Raw genomic sequence first — 26659 nt, 5'->3', positions numbered from 1 at the left:
GGTTTTATGTTAAAGATCATCGAAATAAAGCTATGATAAACCTTCACATCCAGAAAGACAACCCCAAGATAATACATGCTTTTGACATGGAGGATTTGGGAGATAAAGCTGTATAATATTGCCACTGTTGGAGGTCCAGAAAGTTTCCATTCTGTGATGGGTCTCACACAAAACACAATGAAGAGACTGGAGACACTGAGATCTCTGATCATCAAGAAAAACAAACTTAAATGGACACTTTTCATGCTGCAAATCAAGTTGTCGTGAAGTTACCTGATTGTTTAATGAGAATGACTACCACCCTCTGTCTAATTCACCTTCCCTGGGTTCTAAATGTGGTATAATGCAAACTGCAGCCTTCACATTCATGGCACTTGTCTTACTTGTTGAAACATCACTGTGCACATTTGTTTAAACAAAAAAAAACAAAAAAGCAAAAAGGGAAAACCAACCTCACGGCCTGTGGTTTATTTTGGTCTTGTAAGGATCCGTTTATTTAAAATATTGACCTATAGAGTTGGATCGTATATAGAATATAGTTGTATCTTAAAGTCAACACATTACATTATTCTCAAAATTAAAAAAAAAAAAAAAAACCTATGTGCCATTCTCCAATATTTTTTCAATATAATGAGTGAAAGTGTTGACAGGGGATTCTATAGAACTAAATGCCCATTAAATAATGTGGGATCACCATTATAGGAAAGTGTCATTATTTTGCATTTAGACCATTCCTAGCAACAATGGAGAGTCAAGGGGGTAGGGAAGGAAACTAAGGAAAGAAAACTGGGAAAGACAGAGAAATGGCAAGAAAGCAGAAGTGGATTGTAGATGTGGACTTTTGAAAGGAATTGATGAGAGGTGATCCTCAATACTGCAGCTTTCAGAACTTCAGGCATCTCTGCCCCCAAAGCAAAGTGGAGAAGAGAATTATAAATCGAGCATAGTACCCTGTTATGTAGATGTTTTATTCTAACAAGGAGTGTTGCATTTAAATATAATGCTGTTTGCTTTGTGCAAAACTGAAACTGAAACATTTGTAAAGGTTTCTTTGTACTGTTTCTAATCTATAATTTAACAGATTTGTTCCACCAGAACAAACATTTGCTGAATGTCATGGAAATGGTTTTGAAAAGCATAAGTGTCAGCAAGATCGCCTCTGAACACAACACTTGAGCAAGGCAGCACCTACATACTGAACACACAGACCCACCCACAAAATGGGCAGTGTTTCAGCTATAGTCAGCGTCTCGGCCATGTTGGTGTTCTTTCAAAGACTTTCCTTTTTTCTGTCCTTAGGACATGCCTTCAAACTCTTCCTCCTATTCTGCACAAGCAAGAGGCATTAATCACACAAATCTACATGTCCATTTATCCAGAATTGTTGCCTATGATCCATCCTTTGAATAACTTATACTCTTGACCTTTCTGATCAATAAGATGAATGATAAAGGCAAAGGCTTGTGGTTTACATCTTCGTAGAAATTACCGCCTCTTCTGAGTAGTTAGAATAAATAATTCCTTTGGTGTTATTCATTGCCTCCTGCAAGCAATATTTGTATGTGTGTGGGAGCGAGATGTACTGTATCTTCTTACCTTTGATGTTTGGTCTTGTTTTGGGACTGCTCTTTTGACAAGCTTTCAAAAGCCCCCTACTATGAATGTCGAATTAAGTACCCTTATAAATATGCATGAACACAAACCTCATATACTCATTTTGGTGGCTACTCACTGTGCTGGGTTGCCCTGGAAGCCATTCCAAATGGTTTTGATTTTGCGTTTGAGATTCTTAATGGTGGTAATTATCTGTTGCAGCCATGCAGTACCAAATATGATGCGTGTTAGAGATACTTTAAAAAATAATAATAAAAGCAACTAAAGATGCTAATTCCCACATTTTAGTTCCTACAGGGCAATTAGCCCCTAGTAATGATGTTTATATTTATATGCAAATGTTTCAGGAAAAATGAATCTTAACAGAGACTTCATATCAATACTATTGGGAGATGAGAGCATTCCATCTGTCTGGAGAAAATGCCTGCCATTAGCTCTACATGCAGCCTATTTCTGTAATAGAAACTATTTAATCTTAAGTAATTCATTCTTCATTTTGTATTTTCCCTTCCTTCTGTTCTTTTATTAAGACTCTTAGCTAATGTACAGTATGTGCAGCTCTTCAGGGCCTACACATAGGTGCCTTGCCATGTTTTTTTTCTGAGTATCATCTGTTCCTTCAATTACTACCTAACATACTCACCATTCCTCATTTTGAAATAATAATCAAGTAACCAAAGCAGGCTTCTCAGGGGGCACTCATTGGTTAATATCCTCTGATGTAGAAATTACAACAACATACATAGACGGAAATGTAATGAAGCAAAGTTCTAAATTACAGCTGTAGCTTTTGACTAGCTGCTGGCTAACAAAAAAAGTACAAGGAAAATTGCTTCTTCTTGCACATGTGAGGAAACTGAAGATTTAAGACATTTCATGAACTCCTCGTCTAGTCAGAGTTAGGGAGCAGGCTCAGTCTAGAATCAACCTCATTTCGCAATACTTTGTACTCCAAGACAATCTCAATATGGAGGATTCTGTCATAACTAATCATTTTTTCTGTATTCTTTTTGTTTCCACAAGACATTTTAAACTACTCATTGGCAATTCAGTTACTTGGGTAGCATCACTGAATACACTGCTTATCTTAGATATATTCTTTTGCAGAGGAATAAAGTGCACATCTATTATATCATTTAAGAATCATTATTTTGCTACATGTTTGATTGAGATCAGCAAAGAATACTTTTTTTTTGTTAAGCTACTAGAAACAGAATCTCTAACTCCATGATTATATAAGACAGAACTGTTAACTGCATATAGAATTATAGAGTTCTACCTAATACTGTGAAAGTGCTTAAGAGTTCAAGTTTTATTTAGGATAATGAAAACATGGGGGGAAAAGTCAAATAGCAGCATAGTAAGAATATCGTGTCACATTTACACCATCTCTCTGGTAAAAATTCATTTAAGAATAGTAACATGTAAAGGCAAGGGTAGAAATTGGTGAATCTACTATATTCAATTAAATTCAGGTATATGGTAATTACTTACGGCTTTCCATAGTAAAAGATGTACCCATTTGACATTTGTCTTTTTCCCCTTTAACCTAGAACAAAGAAGCAAACCACCCCCAAATTTCTAAATAAGGACCAAGATACCTCAAATGGCACTATATTTCAAAACACAGATGCTCATTGTCACTCCCTGTCAAAACCTGGAATGAAGAAGTCTGGGAAAGGGAGAAATTCAGCATCCTGCCAGTGGAAAATCTCATTAGAAACTCTAGAGATTTATCTGTCACTCTGACAAGATAATTTGATTTTAAATTTCATCACTGCTAGCCCTAATTTTTAAAATTAAATTGGAAAAAAAAAGTGACTTCTTCTTCTCCCATATAATGAATAATAGGATAATATAAATCAAAATCAAGAGTGCCATTAATCAGAAATTACAAGAAAAAAATTGAAAAATTTTCAGGTTTGAGGGAAGAAAAGAAGTTCTCCTCCCTCACTCGTACCCACCAATCATGGAACTGGAATGAAGATCATTTAAAAGAGATTCCTTATGAGGTTCAATTTAAAGCTTCAAAAGTTATCTTATCAATGCAGAATTTTAATACTTTCTTACAAAGTCTGGACTCTTTCAAAGGAGCAGCACTTATCCAAACCCCATCCTGAGCCTTTTTAGTGCATCACTATCCCAATTCATTCCTGAGCGAGTTTTTCGGACAGTAGACACAACACAGTAAGATGTCATCAACATGCCGTTATTTTCAGGTGTGTCACAGTTAGCCAAGAGGCTAAATATAAACCTTATAAAAATCCAGTCCCTTCTCTTTCTTCAGAAAGAGACAAACAATTTAATGCCAGTGATTGATACACTTTCAAAAGTTGATCTACTTGAAGATCATCATCTGCTTTTTCAGTCATATTTCTGTGTAGTATCTCAGAATTCAAATATTCTCAGTTAGAGAGAGATCATCAAACAACTCATTAAACAGAATAGAATTCTATCCAAACCAAAATGCGACAGAGTGCCATAACTTGAGGATTGCTTTTTACATTTTTAGATGACCTACTTCATACAGTTTCCAAATATTAAAATTCCTAAAGAATGAAGATTTAATGTCAGCTTGCTTGTTAGGGAATTGAGTTCAAGAAAGGTGAATGGCAGAATATTTTAATATGAAGTTGAGAAGTCAGGGGCGCCTACTCTGTAGCCTCTCCATTTAGCAGAACCAGCTCTGATTGGCTCATTTTCCAAAAGGATTGCCTCCTGGAATGTTTACTTTCTCTTTAAGGGAGCTGTGTTTCTCATGCCTGGTACTTGTCACTCTTTAAGTCCTAGTTTCAAGTTTTTCCCTGCCACATTTCTTACAGGTAAATGAATGAAGAGACAAACTATATACCATTACTTAATAAAACATCACTGTGGTTTCCTGTAGGAAGTAGGCCAACTGTGAAATAACCTCTCTCTTAACTGAAACTTAGAACCAAAATGCTTCACACAATTTAATATTTGCACACTTTAGACTATCCTGGTTCTACTCTCTGGGACATCAAGATATTTAAATGATTTAGTGTATTCATATTTTTCAAAAAGTGGTCACACTTTCTACTTGGTAATCTAGGCAGATAAAGACTTTCGATAACGCTTTTCAATATTTAGTGGTAAACGTGTGTAGATTCGTATATATGTACATGTATATGCATTTTGTGTATGTTACATAAAATGTGATACAAAATCTCATAAATGGTAATAGTTCTATCACCAAATATGAATTAAAGAAACTGGGCTGAAAAATGTGAATTAACTTTACTCTTCTTATAAAGAAAATCCAACAATAATTATTTTAAACATTGACTTTGTGTCTTGCCCAGATTTTGAAAGCTTAAGAAAAGTATTTACCTTACAAAGTTGTTATGGATCCTCTCACAACGGGTTGATTTCTCGGGACACCTGCCTGAGTCCTCATAAGCAGTGTGGTATCAACAGCAATTTATCACCTGTTACAAAATGTCAAATAGGGAATTTTTTACAAATCAGAATAAAAATATTTTCTTTTCAAATTTCACAATTATATGTCAATAAATGTTTAAAGATATAACTGCATATATACAGGATTTGGAGTATAAATCAATCCCACAACCTTTTTCTTTTTCCTGGTCATTTGTCACATATAATAAAACACAGATCATGGAAAAGTAATATGAAAATAATTGCACAAAGATATGTATTTTTAAAAGGTCTTCATCAGAGATATTCAGCTCTTATTTTCAGGAACAAGCTCCTCAAAGATTTCACCTTCACCTTGAACATAGCAGTGACAAGCCAGTCAAGGTCCACCGAATCCAATTAGAGCAGTTTTCTGGGAAAAGAATTGTGCTTCTTGACAATATTAGGGCAAAATACTGTGTGAGCTGTTTTAACCGTAAGGAGGACAGTGGTAGCTACAATCATCTGTAGTCTGTGGCTTGAAACTGTGTCATAAAGCAATGACAGGCACAAAATATCTGTCAAGCTCTATTGGAACCAGTCATTGGCTGTTCCGCCCTGCAGGCTGTAGGTTGTATATCCTGTTGCATAAAATCAGAATGTTTTAGGGGTTAGAAATATTCAGAGCAGTGGACAGAGAAGTCACCATTGTCTGTCATAACTTAGGAGGGCTAAAATTCTGTGAATCTTATTAAAAAAGGACTTTAAAAAATTGTACCAATTCAGAGACCTGAAAAAGGCCAGGCGCGATGGCTCACGGCTGAAATCCTAGCACTTTGGGAGACCAAGGCGGGCGGATTGCCTGAGCTCAGGAGTTCAAGAACAGCCTGAGCAACACGGTGAAACCCCGTCACTACTAAAATACAAATAATTAGCCAGGTGTGGCATTGTGTGCCAGTAGTCCCAGTGACTCTGGACCCTGAGGCAGGAGAATTGCTTGAATCTGGGAGACGGAGATTGCAGTGAGCCGAGATCATGTCACTGCACTCCAGCCTGGGTGACAGAGCGAGACTCCATCTCCCGCCCACACCCCCCCACCAAAAAAATAAAAATAAAAAATAAAAATAAAAAACCTGAAAGGTACCCACTTTTCTCTCACTCCATTACTTCAATAACCCCTCACAAATCCACCTCCTAAATGTCTCCTCTTTTGCCCCTCCCATTACATACTTCCTATCACTTCCCTCACCATCCCACTTCCCACTAGCAAAATTTTTCTAACTGACTGCCCTTCTTCAGGCCTGTAAACATTCCAACCTTTGACTTATTCCATATCAGAAATTCTTTAGGCTGAGAATCTTAAGGAGAAATAAAATATTCTTTATGATCTGGCCTCTATTTTGCAGACTCATCTTCTGAGGGTTTCTATCCTTTCCCAATTTATTTTGAGGTTCAGCAATACCAAGCCCCATTCAGCCTACAATGATATCTTGCAAGTACTGTTTAGTGTGCCCTTTCAGCCACCTAGAAAAGTTCCTGTTGCTCATCTAAGCCCTATGTTGAGATGTTACCTGCTCATAGGCCTTTCCACTTTTAACTCCTGAGAAAGTTAATCTCTCTCTCCTCTAAGATGCCTCTGTAGCTCTGTCTGCAAGTCTGCTTTTCTGTCTAGATGTCTATCATCCTTAATTGAATGAGAATCTTTTGGTCTAAGATCTATAGCATTCAGCCTCTGTTTGCCTGATCTATAGAGGAAATGCATATTAGATTGAATATATAGTCTCTTTACTTGCTTTTTCCTGTAACACTGGAGATAGTTTCTCAATGCTGGGCATTCCCAATGCTTAAAGATCCTTTGACATTAAGTCTAGATGTGAGGCAGTAGGTGGCTGAGGCCCTAGTATTTTGATTCTGTAGTTGTGCACAGTATGTCTCCAAGTGATTAAATCACCCCACCTCTGTTATACTGTGGTCTCCAAAAACTGCTCAGAATAGTCATGAAACGGAGTTTGATTTCTTCAAAGTGCCTTAAGAGAAGTAAGAGTTATTGGAATAAAGTTCTCAGTTTGAACAAGAAATTTATTTACATGGCCTAAAAAACCATGATTGATTAACTGCCATGGATGATACTTTTAGAAGTCTATGTAGAAAAAGAAAAAAAAATGCTTTATTTTAAATGTCCAAGGGCCACCCAATTACACATAGGCAAGTTCAGTGTATAAATTTCTTCCTCCCTGGATTTAATATCCATAGGTACTACAGGATAGATATTTGTTCTCATTAGGTTAATATTTTCACAGCTAATATTTGGTAAATAAAATCAATGAAACATCTATGCTAGGTTTTGTTTGTCCATGTTAAAGAGGGCCGAATGGAGTAAATCACCTAATTATACCAGTCCCTTCACTTGCCATTACATGCTGGACATGAAGCTCTAATATCAATATAAGCTACATTTGATCAACATGCAGGAGGAATGCAAAGGCACTCTCTGGTTTTTGTAATGCTCTTTTCTACCTTTCGAAATTGAGTGGCTTTAAATAATCCTCCTGAAACTTCACACCTCACACCCCTTCAAAGCCCAATGCTCACACATGGTAGCATTAGAGGAAGGATTATTAAAGACCCCCATTGGAACTGTGGCCTATTCATTTTCTGTGTAAACCATGGGGTTCCTGTGCAGACAGTGATGTGCCAACACGAACCCAGACAGCTGCTGTACTAAAGCTGCTCTGAGTGCAGGTGGGGAAACAGCTTGTGATATTAACAAGACTAGATCCTTCTTGTGGCTTTCTATAGCCTTTATTTAAAATACAGAAAAATGCTTTCAAAGACTTATTTATAACTGTATCAAGCACAGATTGCACCAACATTATGCTGCAATGAGCACATGTGTTATTCATACTGATATTAAGTATTTTTCTTTTTTGAAATAGCCAAAGAGAAAAAACATGTTTCCTGACGATGGTTTCAGATAGGAGCTACTAAAATCATATCAATGAAACAAACTTGGGTGAAAATAGCTTTTTCGGAATTTAAAAAAATCATGAAAACAAACAAACAAAAAGATTCAGTGTAAACAGAGAAATTGAGACATAAGAAATGAATTTTTAACAAAGGTTTTATGAATATCACAGCTGTCACATGCATTTTTTCTCCTTCATATAAAGATCATAATTAAATTAGATTTGAATGTTGCATATCACTATGGGCTTGTATTTTTTCTAACTCCTCCATAAGCCTTAACAGACTTCTTCATATTGAAAACTTACTAATTGTTCTCCCTGAAGTTTTACTAAGCTCCTACTATGTTCTACAGCTCTGTTAAGTATTATGACCAACATATATCCACGTTATGCTTTTGGCCTCCAGAAATGTATACCATTTTGGGAAGAAAGAAATGTTCATTAAGTGTCTATGAGCATAAAAAGGGGCAAACATTTTAAAAAGCAGTTATGGGCCAAGTGATGTGGGCTCTGCCACTTAGTGCACAATCTTCAGAAATTTATTTTAAATCTCTGGCCTCCGTTTACTTATCTTTAAAATGAGGATCAAACCCTTACCTAGCTTATAGGTTTTCACCAAGCATTAAAGGCGATAATACAAGCAAAATGCTTTGAAAGGATCTTGGCACATAATAAATGTTTAGGAAAGAGCTGTTATCATTCTATGGTAATTCATAGAAGGTGGGGGTTATTTGGGGATGACATTGACTAAAGAGCTACACAGAAGAAAATTGTTTGCATTCAGAGCATTGAAAATATGTCTTTGATTTAGTCATTGAAGGAGAAAGTGGGCTTCTCAGGTCTAGGGAAAATATTGAACAAACTTTATGTAACTATGAATCAGCAAGCTGTACATTTTAGAAAGTGATATAGTCATAGGACATATAATTGAAAGGAAGGAATGAATTTGTGGAAAGATTTGATGTTAGATTGGTAGATATAGAACAGGGACATAAGTAAATACAGTGAAGGACAAAATTCAAGTAATTTCTTATCAAGCATTTTTACTCAATCTTTTTCACCCTATGATTAAACTTGAATAATTCTTACTAAAGTTATCATTTCATTTGACATTTCAATTACATTCACTCCCAACTCAAAACCATGAGTTGTTACTCTATTTCTCCATATTCACATTGCTTTAATTCTGTTAAATTTCCATAATATCCCTATTTTTCTACAAATTGACCTTTCTTTCTCTTAAGGAAATGCATTTTTATGTTTGGTTATTTCAAACACCTCAAATATCTATCTTAGCCTGAGCATATATGCATACTCTCAGGCTTAACTTTCAAGGGAACTCTGGTTTAACATTGGGCATTTATTGATTTTAAAGCCTTGGGCACTCACTTATTTTCTTCGTGTATCAATTTTCCCAATTTTAGAAATATTAAAAATGCCTGCTTTATAAGCAAGTGGGGATTAAGACAGCTGTAACAGATCAGACCTTTGAAATTACTATAGAATATAAAATAATTATTGTTAATATTCATGTTACTACTTTAAAAAAACCTTTGCTTTAGAAAAATGCTTTTAATAAGTCTATTTTAGTCAAATATAATGGCTGAAGTATTTTTTCAAATGGACAGTTAAGTCAACCACTATCACCCTTGAAGAAAGCTCATCTTACTATTGGCAAAAATAAAACCAACATTCAACTCTGTTTTCTTACAAATAAAGGGGAGACAATTGTTTCAAAATTAGAACCAAATATTTTCAAGATGAAACAATTAAGAGCACAAGATATTACATTAAAAAATCAGAAAATTCTGCATGCAACCTAATTATGAACACATTATTTTTCAAGGATAAGACTGCATATGATGTTATTTTCTAGATTTTATATTTTGAATTATTTTCTAAAAATGAAAGAAATAAAGATAAACAAAACCTCAAAATCATTTTAATAAATATATTTGTAATTATTTGGACACCCTATCTTTTGCTACATTCATCCCAGGCTATCAATAAAGTACTTAGGAAGGAGAATTAATTTCTGTTTACAGAGATCACCTCACTTTTTTCCCAAAGAACTGGGAAGAAAGTAAATAACAAGCATTTAATATTTTGCTTGTGGATTTAGGCCTACATATTTTTAAGGGAAGAAGTGGAAAATTATTGTCTAAGAAGGTGTTATAATAAATATCTTCGAAAAGGGAGACAAGACAGTTAAGAAAAACAAAAAGACCATCTCACAATCCTCAGTATTTTGCCTTTTACTTTTCAGCATACAAGTAACGTCATATAAAAGGTAAGAATTGTATCACACATCTAATTAATTCAGAACGTGACAGGAAAGGCAGACAAGTGGATGTTTTAGAAATGAATAGAGTTCATGAAGTATTTAATAAGTATTGATCCTGATTTCACCAGGGGGTAAACTATTCTCCACTACTAAATTAAGCACTGTTGAAAGCTACATCAACTGTAAGGTCGGTAGTTCAACTGATATCCAGTCATGGGCTATTCGTTCAACACTCTTTCCCTCATCAAGGCAGGGCTTCTCCCACATCCTCCCACACTGGCTATGGATCCCATTTGAAAATTGAACAGATCAATATTTTTGAATATCGGGTATGAGGGTGGGGTCATCATGGACAGTCTCAGAATAGTATGGAAATGAGCCTATAATCTGCTACTGCTATGGACAGAGAAAAAGAATACTTTCTGCAGTTGTTTTAAAATCTTCAAAGGCCACTTCAGTCACTTCATGAAACCTGATTCCATCCTGGTTTTTTTTTTTTTTTTGTTATTTTCAGTTTTATTACAACATCATAGAGACTAGCTAGAGTCTCAGAATAACTATGAGAAAGATCTTAGGTATAACGCTACTTCTTTTGCTGAATTTTTAAACTGTGTGCTTATATGTCAGTCTCTTTGGATGTCAATTTTCCATCTGAGCTTTGATGCTTATCAGGCTCAAAAGCTAACCGAACAGAAAGAGGTGATTTAATAGCCTGTGCTTCAAAATGTTCCATAAAAGAATTAACTAATGTATTACCAACTTTATAGTCTAACTCTTCTTTCCCTTTCTCCTTCATTCTAGGCTTCCAGATTAGCACATTGAACAGGAAACTTGAAAGCCATTTTAAAATTGAAGAGAGTAGAGATGTCCTGGGAAGAATTTTTTTTTTTTTTTTTTTTAACTGTGCCTTATGCTATGGACAATGTAACTACTGCCTGGCAGCAGTCCGCTGGGTCTTTCAAAAGACCTTTTCTTAGTTTCATCAACGTGCTTCCCAGAAGATCAGAATAATTGTACTTATACCGATGGTTTCACGCAGTTTGTAGCTACATGGGATATTTTCCTAAGACCTGAGGCTTTATTAAGCTGGCTGGATCTCATAGATTTAAAAAAAAAGTAGAACCTGTACTAATATATGAGTATAAATATGATAGAACGAGCAATTTTACCACTGTTACTTCTGATCGAGTTCAAATTTGGGTTCACTTGCCTAAGGCCTCAAATGCAGATTGGTCACAGTTGTAATCATCATCTCTGTTTTTTATGTGGTCAAGATGAGGATAGTAATAACCTGGTACTGGTCAAGACGATGACCTAGGAAAACAGCTCCATCATCTCAATCCCCATCCAGGGTTTTCTTCACCTAAAATGGGTATCAATCACCAAAATATTTACTTAATCTCAAATTTACTGGGGAGCTGATACAGATTCAAAAACAAACAAGTTCTGAGATGCTCTCAACCACTAACATCCTCCACGCTATGCTAACCTTATTCTTTTATTTTGGTTGTAATTTATTTTGAAAGTTATCACTTAGGTATGGCTTAGCAGTTAAAATAGCATAGTTCTAAGGGAACTTACATGTGTTTCACTTGTGAATGCTGTTTACTTATATATTAGCAGGAGTTTTCGTAATGACTACCGTAAAAATGTTTGAACTATAAGTTAAAAGTGTGCACATATTTGGATTTTTCTTCTAGCTCTGGTTGACCGAGGTCTCCTATCCTTACCCAGACAGGTTGTTCCTTTAATGAGTCAGATGAAAATTCTTACAACATTTCAATTTATATAGAGATGAAAAACATTGAAAAAAAGTAATAGAGGCCTGATGTGGTGGCTCACGCCTGTAATTCCACAGTTTGGGAGGCCAAGGTGGGCGGATCACGAGGTCAGGAGATCGAGACTATCCTGGCTAACACGGCGAAACCCCGTCTCTACTAAAAATACAAAAAATTAGCCGACCGCGGTGGTGGGTGCCTGTAGTCCCAGCTGCTCAGGAGGATGAAGCAGGAGAATGGCATGAACCCGGGAGGCGGAGCTTGCATTGAGCCAAGATCACGTCACTGCACTCCAGCCTGGGTGACAGAGTGAGACTCCGTCTCAAAAAAAAAAAAAAAAAAAAAAAGAAAAAGCTAATAGAGGTTTAACTCACTGGTCCCAATGCTGGCATTGTATAGCAAACAAAATATGTTTCTTAAATTTATGTACACAATGTGTTCCTACTAAAATTCCAAGAGATATTTTCTAGCAATGTAACAAATAGATTTAAATATGCCCCTTGGATGATAACAAGGTAAGGTTAGCAAATACTCTTTTGAGGTAGAAGATTATTGAAAAGGCACTAACTTTATCAACCAATAATTTAAGCTGTGAAGGATTTGTATAAATATTACCATTTCTATCTACAGAACAAAAAATTTAGAATTTTATATCATATAGAAAATTTAAAATAGAGAAATAAACACACATGCACAAAAGATTAAATGCAACTAATGTTGCAGAACATATTTGTCAGAGAAATTACATCTATACCTCACACCAAATAACAAAACTTTAGGCAGATTTTAAACTTTTCATGGTAATTATTAGTGAAAAATGAACAGTTGCTATAAAGAGAAAATGCGATGATACAGGAACCCCAACAGCAGAAGCATTTTTGCCATAACATATCAGGAAAGGGCCAGTAATGTGAGGCTGTTCTTTGTAATTCTTTGTATCTCTTGGAGGGATAGGACCAAGCCATGAGTTTAAGGGAAACTTTGAGTTGATCTAGTAGTTCAGCTACGTGTTCATGAGCTTCTGACAAGCACTTATCATAGAGAGAAGTTTCATAGCTTATGTAATAGTAGGAAGTTAAACTACTATAAACAGGGTAATGCAAATATATTTTTACTAAGTGTTTTCATTTTAAGAACTGAAATTACCTTGTCTCTGGACTTATCTTGTCTCTAAGTTTCTTATGGAGGAACTTAGTGGTAAGACACAAAAGAGTTACTAAGTATTTCAGGATGTAAAGCAGTGTTTTCCCCAGAACTACCCTTGAATAATTGAACTCATCATCTATTCAAGTCCCTTCAAAATGCTATATATTATGACACATAACCTCAATTATTATATTTTGAGCCAAACGCGGTGTACAGAAGAGACATTGGTCTAAAACAATGTCAACAAATGAAAATCTTTGCTACATTTAGATATCTCCAGATAAAGTTGGTTAAAAAAATGTATTTAATGCAGATTTGGTCATGATTTCCAGGGAAGTGTCACAAATTTCACAAAAATTCACATTTTTTTTTTTCACAACAGCAAGGCTAATGCTATAGTCAGCCCTTTTAGGAGACAGCTCTATCAATTTATGTGTAACACGTTAACTGGATATACTGAACCACTTAAGGATCATGAAAATTAACCTCCAGGGCAAAAACAAGTGAGCAAAAAAACAAACAACACCAGTACATATATTTTACAAATGAATATTTATGTCTCATTAAAAAAACCAGGAACAGTAGCATGTATAGACTTTAAACGACATATTTTAAATAACTTGAATAGCAGTGAAAATGAGGTGCTCAAGAAAGTACATAGGAGGCAGAAAATGTAATTTTATGATAATAAAAGACCACAACAACAAAAACATAGGTAAGACTTTCTTGAACTATTATTTGAAATGAGGGAAGAATAAAATAATTAATATTTCTCAATGAATGTTATATGTGATGTTATTTTTTACATTATTCCCAAGTGCATATTCATTTAATAAATTAGTACTTTAAAAGTGATGACGACTTTAGCTACACTGCCATGAGTTTATGTACTCAACTAGCCTTACTCCCAAAATTAAGCCTTAAAAATGCTATAGAAAGTAAATTTGAGTATTTATCTGATATTTGAAAATATTCTACTTTTCTCAAACTTGAAGTGAAAAAAAATTCCTTATATGATTCCCAAGTGTTCATAGTTCATATGTTGATTTTGCTTTTACAAACTTACATACTTATAAAGAGAAATATATATGTGTGTGTGTGTGTGTGTTTTGGATGTGGGTATTATTTTTATATATATACAGTATTTTAATCTATGCGCTTTTCAGAAACTTTCATCACTTAACTATGTATCTGAAAAATATGTCCTTTTTCTACACATATATTTGTATGTGCATGTAGCTTTTTACTACAATGTAAGTATTCTATAATATGAATTTACAACTATTTGTTTATTCATTAAAATGGTGATGAACACCAGCATATTAAAATCCCACTGCAAAACAAAGCTATCATAAAAGTCTTTGTTCTTGGCTCTTTATGCACATGTCCAAATATTTTCTAGGCCAGTTAGCAAGAATTGCACTGTCGGGCTATCAACAGTTTTAATATTAAGAGTTAACACAAGTCCTCTTTGAAAGGCAGCACCTCCTTTTGCAAAAGGAGAATTTATATTCACCATGCTGATACTTAATGTCATCAATCTGTGTGTGTGTGTGTATATGTGTGTGTATATATATGTGTGTGTATATATACATATCCCAATTTAATGGATAAGTCTCATGGTTATTTTAATTTGCATTTTTCTGACTACTTATAAGATCGCATATAGTATATTCTATGTGCATATTTTTCAATCATGTCTATAATATGAATTTTAAAATGTTTTTATTGTAGCAAAATGTACATAACATAGAATTCTCCATTTTCATTGTTTTTAAGTATACCGTTCAGTGGCATTAAATACATTCTCATTGTTGGCAACCATCAACACAATTCATTCCCAGAAATTTTTCTACTTCTCAAGCTGAAACTCTATATCTCATTTAAATTAAGTTATACAATATTTGTCCTTTTATTTCTGGTTCGTTGTACTTAGATAACTTCAAGGATTATTAATGTCATAATATGTTTTAGAATTCTTTTTAAGTCTGAAATTTTGGATTGACTGTTAACACTTTTGCCTACTCTTTATGATGTGGTAATGTTTTGTTGTTACAAATTGGAAGCCAACACAAAATAGGACGGTTTCTCATTGAAGAAATCCTCAGTATAGGAAATGGATGTCTGCTCTCTGCACTTGAACCTTGTCAAATTGTCATTTTTGTACCATTAAGTAAATAATTTTAATGACAAAAATTGTATGTTTATAGTGTACAACTTTTTTGATACACCTATACTTCGTGGAATGTCTAAATCAAGTTGCTTAACACATGCATTACCTCTTATACATTTTTTTCCACTTGACGTCTATTCATTTACTAATTCATTAGTAATTTTAGTAGTCTATTCATTTAGTAATTTTCTGGCATATAATATGTTATTATCTATGTTCAGTATGTAAAACAATATATTTGTTGAACTTATTCCTCCTATCTGAAATTTTGTACTCTTTGACCAATTATCTTCCCACCCTCAGTCCCAGGTAACCATCATTCTCTTCTCTGCTTCTGTGAGTTGGACTTTTTAAGATTCCACATATAAATGAGATCATGCAGCATTTGTCTTCCAGTGCCTGACTTATTTCACTTAGCATAACGTCCTCCAGTTTCATCCACACTGTGGCAAATGATAAGATTTCATCATTTTCAAGGCTGAACTGTATTACATTGTGTATATATATTTTATTTATCCATTTATCCATTGATGGACACTTAGGTTAATTACATATGTTGGCTATTGTGAATAAAGCTGTAGCAAATGTGAAAGTGTAGATATATTTTTGATACACTGACTTCATTTTCTTTGAATATATAACCAGTAGCTGGATTGCTGGATCATATGGTAGCTCTATTTCTAATTTTTTGAGACACTTCCATACTGTCTTTTCCTAGGCTGTACTAATTTACATTCTCATCAACAGTGTAAAAGGGTTCCCTTTACATCTTCACCAATACGTATCTCTTAGTTTTTGATAATTGCTGTATATATGTGTGAGGTTATCTCATGTTTTTAACTGTCTTTCTCTAATGATTAGTGATGTTGAGTATTTTTTGTGTGCTTATTGACCACTGGCACATCTTGTCCAGAGACATGCATTAGGTCATTCTTGCATAGCTAATCAGGAGGCTGTGGCATGAGAATCGCTCCTGTGGCAGGAGGCAGAGGTTGCAGTGAGCCGAGTCACTGCACCACTCCAGCTTGGACGATAGAGCGAGAACTCCCTCAAAAAAAAAAAAAAAAAAAAAAAAACAATAACCACCACCACCACTACCTGAAGCTGGGCATAGAGGCTCATGCCTGTAATCCCAGAACTCTGGGAGGCCAAGGTAGATGGATCACTTGAGCCCAGGAGTTCAAGACTAACTTCAAGACTAGCTTGGGCAACATGACAAGATACTGTCTCTACAAAAAATACAGTCCTACTACTTGGGGAACTGAGGGAGGAGGATCACTTGATCATTTGATCACTAGGGTGACAAAATGAGATCCTGCCTCAGAAAAAAAAAAGAAAAGAAAGAAAGAAAGAAAAGAAAAAGGAAAAAAAGGAATACCTGAGACTGGGTAATTTATTTAAAAAATGAGGTTTAGGTGGCTCACGGTTCTGCTGGCTGTGTGGGAAGCATGGTGCTGGCATTTGCTTGGCTTCTAGGGAGGCCTCAGGAGGCTTACAGTCATGGTAGAGGGTGAAGGGGGAACAGCTACATCACATGGCAAAAGCAGGAACAAGCAGGAGAGAAAGCGGTAGAGCAGTGCCACACTTTTTAATTACCATATCTTGTGAAAACTTACTGTCATGAAGAAGACAGTACCAAACCATGAAAGATCCACTCCTATGATTCAAACACCCCCCACCAGGCCCCACCCCCAGCACTGGGCATTACAATTCAACATGAGATTTTGGTGGGAACAAATATGAAAACTACATCAAATGTCTAACGTCCAAAATTTTTTTTTATTTCCTTCTTGCCTGTGCTTCTGGTTTCACATCAAAGATGTCACTTTCAAATCTAATGTCATGAAGTTTTTCCCTTATGTTTTCTCCTAAGATTTTTGTAGTTTTGGCTCATATTTAGATATTTGATCCATTGGTATTAATTTTTCATATGGTATAAGGCAAAGGTCCGACTTGATTTTTTCACATGAAGCTATCTACTTTTCCCAACACAGTTTGTTGAAAAGACTGCCATTTTCCCATTGAGTGGTCTTGACATTTTCCCATTGAGTGGTTTGACAAGTGGTCTTGACAAACTTGTTGAAAATCATTTGATTGTATACGTGAGTTTATTTCTGAGCTCTCTGATACCATTGGTCTGTATATCTGTCATTATGCCATTACCCCAGTTTTGATTCCTGTAGTTGTGTCACAAGTTTTGAAATCAGGAGGTGTGAGACTTCTACTTTTATTCTTCTTGGAAATTATTATACCTTATAAATCATATTCCATTTATATATATTAGTAGATTATAAAATTCTTGGAGACTTCAACCCTTTTTTTAATACAGCAACTTGAACAGAGCAGAATATTATAAGTGGTTGTCAGGTAAGTGATTAGCTAGCTTATTAGTTTTCCTTCCAAATCTAATTTCAAAACTAATTCTTTTTACACTTTATCTTAGTTTCACATCTCCATCTTCTTTGTTGCATTCTCTAAGACAAATGTCTTAATGTTGTCTTTAATATTTTGCAAATATTTTCAGCTACTCCAAAAGGGTTGATTGAACTGAGTTGCATTAGGAAGTAAAATTTGTTTAAAAGTCATTCATGCAAGTAAAGTAAGGCAAATTTCTTACACCTATATTAAACATATAATGATCTGAGGGATAAAATTAATAGGATATTTATAATGGTACTAGAAAACCTGAAGGCTAAAACAAATTAGAATGTTAAGTTACAAAGTTAAACTGCCTAGCTGAGAAGAGTTAAAATATATAAGCAAGTAAGAAGAGAATTTTTTTTTTTTTTTTTTTTTTTTTTTTTTTTTTTTGCTGAGATTCAACGAGAGTTAATGAAATAGAGGGTGCTGGAAGTCTGTTCCAAATAGTAGACTACCAACGGCAGAGCTGAGCTGATGTCGTACTGGCCAGAACACTTGTTGAGGGAGTTGGGATCAGAGGAGAACTTTTGAAAAGTAGAGTTTGAAGTGATTTCAATAGTGCTTCTGATAATTACATAGAATTTTGTTGTGCTAACAATAAAAAAACAAATGCTTTTGACACATCCTAATATAGAGAACAGTTATCAAAAAACAAAGGCATTTTGTACATTGTATCAGAAATCAAAAACATTAATATCTAAACTTACTGTGTACTTAATATTTGAGGTGCAGCTAATGACTTTCTAAGCACTTCCTTGTTAGCTAGAAAATAGTGGAGGTAGACTGAAACCCTGGTCTGCCTCATGCAGACCACAAGTACTTCTGGCCTCTTTCTGTTGTCTCTTTGAGCCATTTTCTGACAGTGCAACAGAGAATACAGCAAAGGCTCTTTTTCTTCATCCTTTGCATTTTTTTTTCTATTTCTAAAGCTAATTGAAATAGATTGTTCATTTTGTCTTCATAGTCTTCACAGAGAATTAAAAGGAATAAGAATAATGAAATAAACATTTTATAATAAACCTTCTCCAAATGGTTTTAGGACAATGTAGTTGCAAAACCTCATAGCAAAACAATTTTTGTCTTTAAGACCTCATATTTTAAAAATAGAAAATAGAGCAAGATTTTATTGTCTAGAACCAAATAGCTAAACTTTCTTATCTATTCACAGTCTATTGTCAAATGCTATTTTTCTCTCAATATGATGTATATACTTTATTAGAAATAAATTCATCAGTAATAATCATTCTGAGGTTTCATGGTATAAAAACCTTACAGTATAAAAATCTTACTGTTTCTGAGTCTCTACAAATTAGACATGGGTTTGTCTCTTAGGTGTATGTAACGAGTATTAAGAGCTGTCAAAGTACAGGGTACTCCTCTCATCTCTGTGGGAATACAAAATCTAAGAATAAATCCCATAATTTGTTTAAGAATAAGAGAGATAAATAAAGTTAACTTGCCAAATGTATGGGGTAGAGGTGGTAAATGTTTTGAATATTGCATGGAGAAAAAAATTGCTGGGTACCTTCTAACTGATATCTAAAATTGTTTGGGGCTTCTCTCTCTCTCTCTCCCTCTCTCTCTCTGTCTCTGTCTGTGTGTGTGTGTGTGTGTGTGTGTGTGTGTGTGTGTGTGTTTTGATGATAAATAATATATCCTGCTAAGGAGTTTAGCAGCTCCATGCTTTCAATACCTACATGTAACTGACAACCAGTACTGGGAATTCTGAACAATATATTTGTAAGAATGTGGACCTCTTTTATTGTTAAACTATGTCATTTTTATTTTTGGTTGTTTCCTCTTTAAATCGGAATTCGGAAAATATTCTTAACATCACTTTCTTCGTATAGACCAGGTTTTGTCTATCTGTATACCACATTAAAAAATAAGTTACATTTTGAATCAAGATAGTTTTGACTGGAAAATGAAAATATCCTTCTGTTTAATACTAACATTGATTTATACTAAACTTATTTTCAAGTGGATTGTCCCACCCATGTGTTATATAATTATGAGTTGTTCTTTACGGAATTAAGTGCCATTATAGAAATTCTCTAGAGTCTGTTCAGGCAGTATTTTTCTGCTTCATGACAGCCAAGATTGACATAGTGGAGGCCGCTGCTTGATTAAAATAAATGGCAGTCAGTGTATATAAAATCTGAACGTCAGCATGAGTACTTTTGTGGTATTTTAAAAATACATAATCTTCTCCCAAAATTTAAAGTAAAATTTATTTACTTTATGCACACAAGTTTAGCAGATATGGTTTTTAAAATAAGTTTCTAGTTCATACCTTTTTCTGAATGAAAACAAGTTGTGTTAGATTTTTTTTTTTTCCTAAAGGAAAAGCACATTGAGCAGGTCAAAACTAAATCCTTGAGTCTATGTGATGTGTTTGGATATCTTTAGAGCAATCTTATCAGACCTACTCCCACTGCAGTCAATAGTGTCAGTTTGGACCAGAAATCAACTTTGATAAAAGATTTTTAAAAAATAAATAATCGAACACTAAATAGTCCCATATGATTTATTATAAGGAATGATATACACTGATGAAAAAGTACAAGACGGAAGATAAGCAGCATAATAATTATTTTTAATGCTGTGTTCTATTATCTAAGAATGTTAAAAGCAAACACCTATATTTTTTAGAAACAGAATTTTAGAAAGGAAATTCAGTTTTAAATCACTTTAGATTTTTTTTTAGTGTTAGATCTTTTTTTTAAAAAAAAGCTTTTATTAAACTCTAATACAGATTACATTTTAGATAGAAACTGAAGTTATGTAAAAGCAAATTTATAAAGTAACAATTTGTTATCATTTGCATGCTGATGTAAAATCTCTACAAATTCCTTGGAGATTTTCATTCTTGCATCAGTTTTATTCTCTCCAACAGTACCCCGTCTAAGTTTTTGTGTGATTTTGATAGTCACATAGACAATCCTTCCAAAATCTTGGTCCTCAGTTCCTTAACCTCCTCTTTTTGAATGATAGTTCTCTATCCCCAGTGCACCATACCCAATAGCCTTTATTAATCAATTATTTTATTTTCTCCATTGGAAACTGTTTCTCCATTTCTTCATTTCAAGCCTCCTACTCTCCAAACATTACCACCTCCTCTTGTTCAAGGTCCTCCTATTAATTCCCCAGATTCAACAATTACTATTTCTTCCTACAACCTATAGCCATTGAACTTAGCACATGCCCACTGTCTCTTATTCCTTCATGTGCTAACTTCCACCCTTAGCCAGCTTAAATCTCATGATCCACCATCCCTTGCATTTAGCCTCCACTGCAATACCTCCCATTTTCCCAGTTATGATTGCCTGGAAATGCTTATATCCTAGTTCAATTCGATTATCTGATTAGTCTACTCTTATAATCGGACAGACGAGTAAGATTGAAATAAACACAATCATGTTGACCTTATATTCCTATCCAATGCCAAGCAACACAATTGGGATAAACTAAATGTTATCTCATCAACTCAAGGACATCACTTCAACACTTCTCTGCTTTCCTCTGTACCATTAATGTGATTTATTTACCACATCATTCTCATTAGCATACAATATGTTGCAATATCTGTTCTTTTTTAAACCTCATCACATCCCGATTTTTTCTTTCACCTCATCACTCTGCCAAAATAAATATTGTAAAAGTCAGGTCATTCATATAACTAAATTAAATGAACTATTCTCAGTTCTCCTTTCACTCAAATTCATTGCTAATATAGGTAGCATTTTGTAGTCATTCATTTCTTGAAATATCTCTTCACTTTAGGGATTTTGTTTCTCTCTGACCATAAAGGTAATTCTCTTTTCATCTTTTTTGCTTGCTTTCTTCCCATTTCCCTATGATTCAATTTTTCTTTTTCTCTTCTTTCCTACCTACATTTATTCCCTTTGGGTTTTCTAGTCTTATGATTTTCGATATTTGTATATTCACTGCTTCCAAATTCGTATCTGCAGCCCAGAGTTCTCCCCAGACCTAATAATCCAAATTGCCTATTTACCATCTTCCTTTGGAAGTCTCATCCTAAACCTGTGTGTCCATGGCATCAGTTAAGGGCAACTCCATCTTTAAGTTGCTCAAATCAGAAATAGTGGCTTCATCCTCAACTCTTCTCCACCTCTGCAACCAATATCCATTAGCATATTTTGTTGGCTGTACCTTTAAAATATATACTGAATCTAAAACCTTATTTCCACTATTGTCATGTTAATTTAAGCCACCATTGTTTCTCTAGTAGAGAAATAACAGCCTCCTAACTTGACTCCTTACTGCCATCCTTGTCCCCTTGGAATACACACAAAGCAAAGCAGTCAGAATTAGCTTTATAAAGTCATACATTTAACTACATAATCGTTGAGGTAAGAATAAAGGCAAGTTAAAAGAAACTATAAACTGGAAAAGACATTAGGGAAACAGTATAAATTATAGCCTGTTCTTCCTAATAGAGTAAAGGCTACTGAAGTTGACAAAAGAACCAACCACCTGATTTTTAAAATGAGGAAATGACAGAAACGGACACTTAACAGGAAAAAAATGAAATGCAAATGTCTAATAATTATATCAAAAGATGCTCAGTGTAATTCCTAAAAAGATAAATTCAAGTTACATCCTATGTGGTGGCTAGTGAGAGTACAGATGATTTAAGTCTTTTGAGGGGCATCTGGCAATATTTATCAAAAACATACACATATAACGTCTTAGAGCAGCTTCCACCTTGAGAATGTATTAACTTGTGAGAATGTAACTGCCTTACACGTATGAAATTAAATAGAAGGGTTCTTTTTCCTTTGTGACATTGTTTATAATTGCAAAAATTAGAAGCTGAAGTGGCCAAAAATAGGATAAGGATAATTTAATTATGATATATCCATACAATAGAATAGTATGCAGCTGTATACAAAAGGAGAGTGATCTGTTTATTGATATAGAATTCTTTAGAATGTATGGTTTAATAAAAAGAACCACAGAGGAAAGGAGTATATCAATAGGCAAACACATTGGTGTAAAAAGTGAGGCAATGGGGAGAGAAATATATTTAGAAATCCTTATATTTGCCTGAAGATAATCTTATGTGACAGCTAATTAAAAATGGTTTCTTGAAAATGCAGGTAAACCAAGTGAATGGAGACAGGAATGAGAGCTAGGACTTTTAGTGTAAAACTGTTATATATCATCTTTATGGTTAAACCATGTAAGTGTATTATCTATTCAAAAATAAGTTAAATAACATAACATATTACTTCTCTGCATGAAACCTTTCATTAACTTCTTACCTCATTTAGAGAAAAAAACAAAGTCTGGATATTGGTCTACAAGATTCTGTACCTTCTCATCCTGTCTGCCATTGCTCTTCTCTTGTATTAACCTGCTCAAAACACATTGACTTCCTACTGCTTCCTGAACACATCAAACACTTCTACAGCGGGACTTTTGTTTTACTGCTCTATCTCCTTTGAATACATTTGCCCCAGAGATCCTTTGGGTTCCTTCCTTCCTTCCTTTTCTTCTGTTACCTGTTCAAATGTCATCTTATCTCTGATGCATACCTTGACTAGTGTATATAAAGCACCCTCCCATCTTGGGACCTCTACTCCTTTGATGTTACTTTATTATTTATTTAGCAAGTATCACCACTTGATATCATTTTACTTATTCCTTTTCATCTTCTCTCCCTCTACACAGCAGAATGTAAGCTCTTAGGGAACTTTGTTTTATTACTGGTGGTTTTCCAGTGCCTACAACAGTACCTTGCATATAGTAGATGTCAAAAGTATTCCTCCAATGAATGAATGTTTGATAGTTAATCAAGTAGAAAATGAATTTTAGATAATTAATCAACCATAATCCTCTAATTTGTTGTACCAGAATAGCTCACTTACGTGTTCCCAGCAATATATGAATTCTACCCATGTGTATGGTAACCATGGACTTCACAATCTTTGGAAGTGCTAGGAGGGGAGTAAAACATTCTGAACAAAGGATGTTCTTCCCTTTCCTCCCTGCGACTTAAACCCAAGAAGCCCCTTTGCTTCTTTCATGGGAGCCCTATGGAATTTTAGGAGAGAACTGAGTAAACAGTCTATGAGTAGAGGCCATCTAGATTAGTTTCATACCCATTTTTCACCTCTTAAAATACAGTCTAACTCTCAAATGTTGCGCAACCATTCTTGAAAACGTAGCATGAATCTATTCAGCCAAACTCAATTTTTTTTTCCTGAAAATTCACAGTATTTCTATTTTTTTCCTGAAAATTCACTGCTAAGTAATTCTATCAAGATTACCCACTGTAATTCGTAACAACTAATGCCGATAGGTAAATCTCAAAATTGTGTACACATAATGGGGTTAAGAAAGTTGTACTAAAACATATGTGTTCTGTGTATGTAATTCACCATACATTTAGATAACCTAATCTTTGTTCTATACCTCTTGAGTGATTATGCCGCATGCTGCATACAAGAGGCAGGTTTTTTCCCCTTCTCCTTAAGGCTCCTACTGTTAGATGATATCTTGTTTTCGTGATTTTTGCTTTAGCCTGAGTAGGAGGCACATAAGCCCTTTTTTTTTTTTTTTTTTTTTTTTTTCCACTTGCCATTCCAAATGAAATAGTGAGAATGCTCCTTAAACCGCCTCTTATCTCCAGTTCTATCTGCATAACATTGCCCGGAACTTTGCTGCGCCTTCTCTCTCTTATTTCATTTCCCTGTCTGCTTTAAGTGCAGGCTCAAACTGTCTTTAGAAATTGCATGTTCCGTGTAAATCCCAGGAGCCCTTTCACACGGGGTTGCCTATAGTTTTCTGACAAACTTGGCTCCTCTGCGGTTCTTCTGAACTTAGGGACCTTGTTCTTTTTTCCCCACTTCTTTTGTTTTTCTTCTCTTTCAGTCTTTGCTCTTCATTCAGGTTGGCTGGATTTTGTCAGAATTCAGGTTCTTCCGTTCTCGTCTCCCCCTACTGCTATCTACTGCTCATGTTTTCTTTGTTCCCCCATCAACTACATTTTCAAGCATAGCTCAGAACAGCAGAGGCACGATGTGGTTTAACACATGCAACCAGCCGGGCGTGGTTACTCACACCTGTAATCCCAGCACTTTGGGAGACTGAGGCAGACAGATCACGAGGTCAGGAGATCGAGACCATCCTGGCCAACACGGTGAAACCCCGTCTCTACTAAAAATAAAAATACAAAAGTTAGCTGCGTGTGGTGGCACGAGCCTGTAATCCCAGCTACTTGGGAGGCTGGGGCAGAATGGCTTGAACCAGGGAGTCAGAGGTTGCAGTGAGCTGAGATCACGCCACAGCACTCCAGCCTGGTGAGAGAGCGAGACTCTGTCTCAAAAAAAAAAAAAAAAAAGAACCTAAACTACTGGATCCAGGTGAAGACAAACCGGCAATGCCTGTGATTCTTGGAGTAGTTTTTTGATTTTTAACTTTAGTCTTTTCTCTTGTTCACTTTGTTTAAACATCTCTTAGTTTGTGTCTTCCGCTTTAGGTCTCCATACAAATGTCACCTCCTCAGAGAAGCTTTTACTCACCGCTCTTCAAGTTATTTTTTATTACCTTTTCATTGATTTTCTGTGTACCACCACAACGCCTAAGCATATGGCTTATCTATTTGACTTCATTGTAATTCTCTATCTTTGTCACTCTCTGGAAAACTGGGATCTTGTCTTTGTCACCATTTCCTCATGGTCTTCAAGTCTAACGTAGACAAATAGTAAGCCCTCAGTAAATATTGCATTACGTATTTCCTCTTCCTCTTTCTTTCACCCCCACCTCAATCTAGTTATTTGAAAGATTTTGCATGTTGATCTTCCCTAAAGCTTACAATATAATTTATTTAAATAGACATTCAATTATTACTCTTAATTCACAATTTTATCTTTCTCTCCATCCATTTTTAAAATCTATTATGTAGTAAAGTAAAATCTTGGTTATTATTCTGCAAATATTTTCTAAACTCATATTGTTTCCTGTGACATGAATGGGGAAAATTTCACTTGTAATGGTAGTTTATATGGTATTTGGTACTAAGGTGAATACTAAGATTCATGGTTATAGCTTTTAACATGTCCTTACTTCAATAAATTTTGTCAAATATGATTCAAATTATAGCAAGCTCAATTTAAAACATACGGTTAACTATAGGTGTTATTTAAAGTAAACCTGTTAACACAGTTAATATTCCCAATATCAGTACTATGTTGACTTCTCAATGTTCTGGCATATCATTCTATCACCTAAATATTACTAGAAAAATTTAGCAATATACCAGTAAAATATGGAACTCTGCAGCCTCCATTGTTAAAGGTTATTCCCGTTCCCATAGCATCTTACAGAAATATCTGCTAAGAATTTATACTACATTAAAGAACAAGTGAAATTTTAATCATATTATATAACCCATGCAATTTTTGGAGCTGGATGGTATTTTCATTACATAACTGATTCATAAATTATATAATTTTTATTAATGACCCTATTAAGCATGTATTTGCATTTTTATTATAATTTTTCAGTTTTCAGGGATTTGTAATTACGTACGTTTAGATAGGTTTGGGCACTAATTTGTATAGTTACCTAAATTAATATTACTTTTGGTTTAGCTTTCTTTCATTGCTTAATGCTATTTTTAAATTAACTACTTAAAATTGTTTTTCAGAATGATACAAAGTATATTTCTACCTGTGTGGCCTTTGATGTATAGCTAAATGTATGTTATTTAATAATGTTGTGAAGAGACTATACTTGTGGATTCTTTAACATTTTATAACAACACACCCAACGGACATACATATCAATGTAATAGTTAAAAACACGGGTTTGAATTTTAGCTTTGTCATTTATTAACTAGGTGATATTGGGAATTTCACTTAAAATCTCT

Source organism: Papio anubis, chromosome 5 (genome assembly GCF_008728515.1).
Source record: "Papio anubis isolate 15944 chromosome 5, Panubis1.0, whole genome shotgun sequence".
Taxonomy (NCBI): Eukaryota; Metazoa; Chordata; class Mammalia; order Primates; family Cercopithecidae; genus Papio; species Papio anubis.
Note: the sequence above shows the minus strand (reverse complement) of the source record.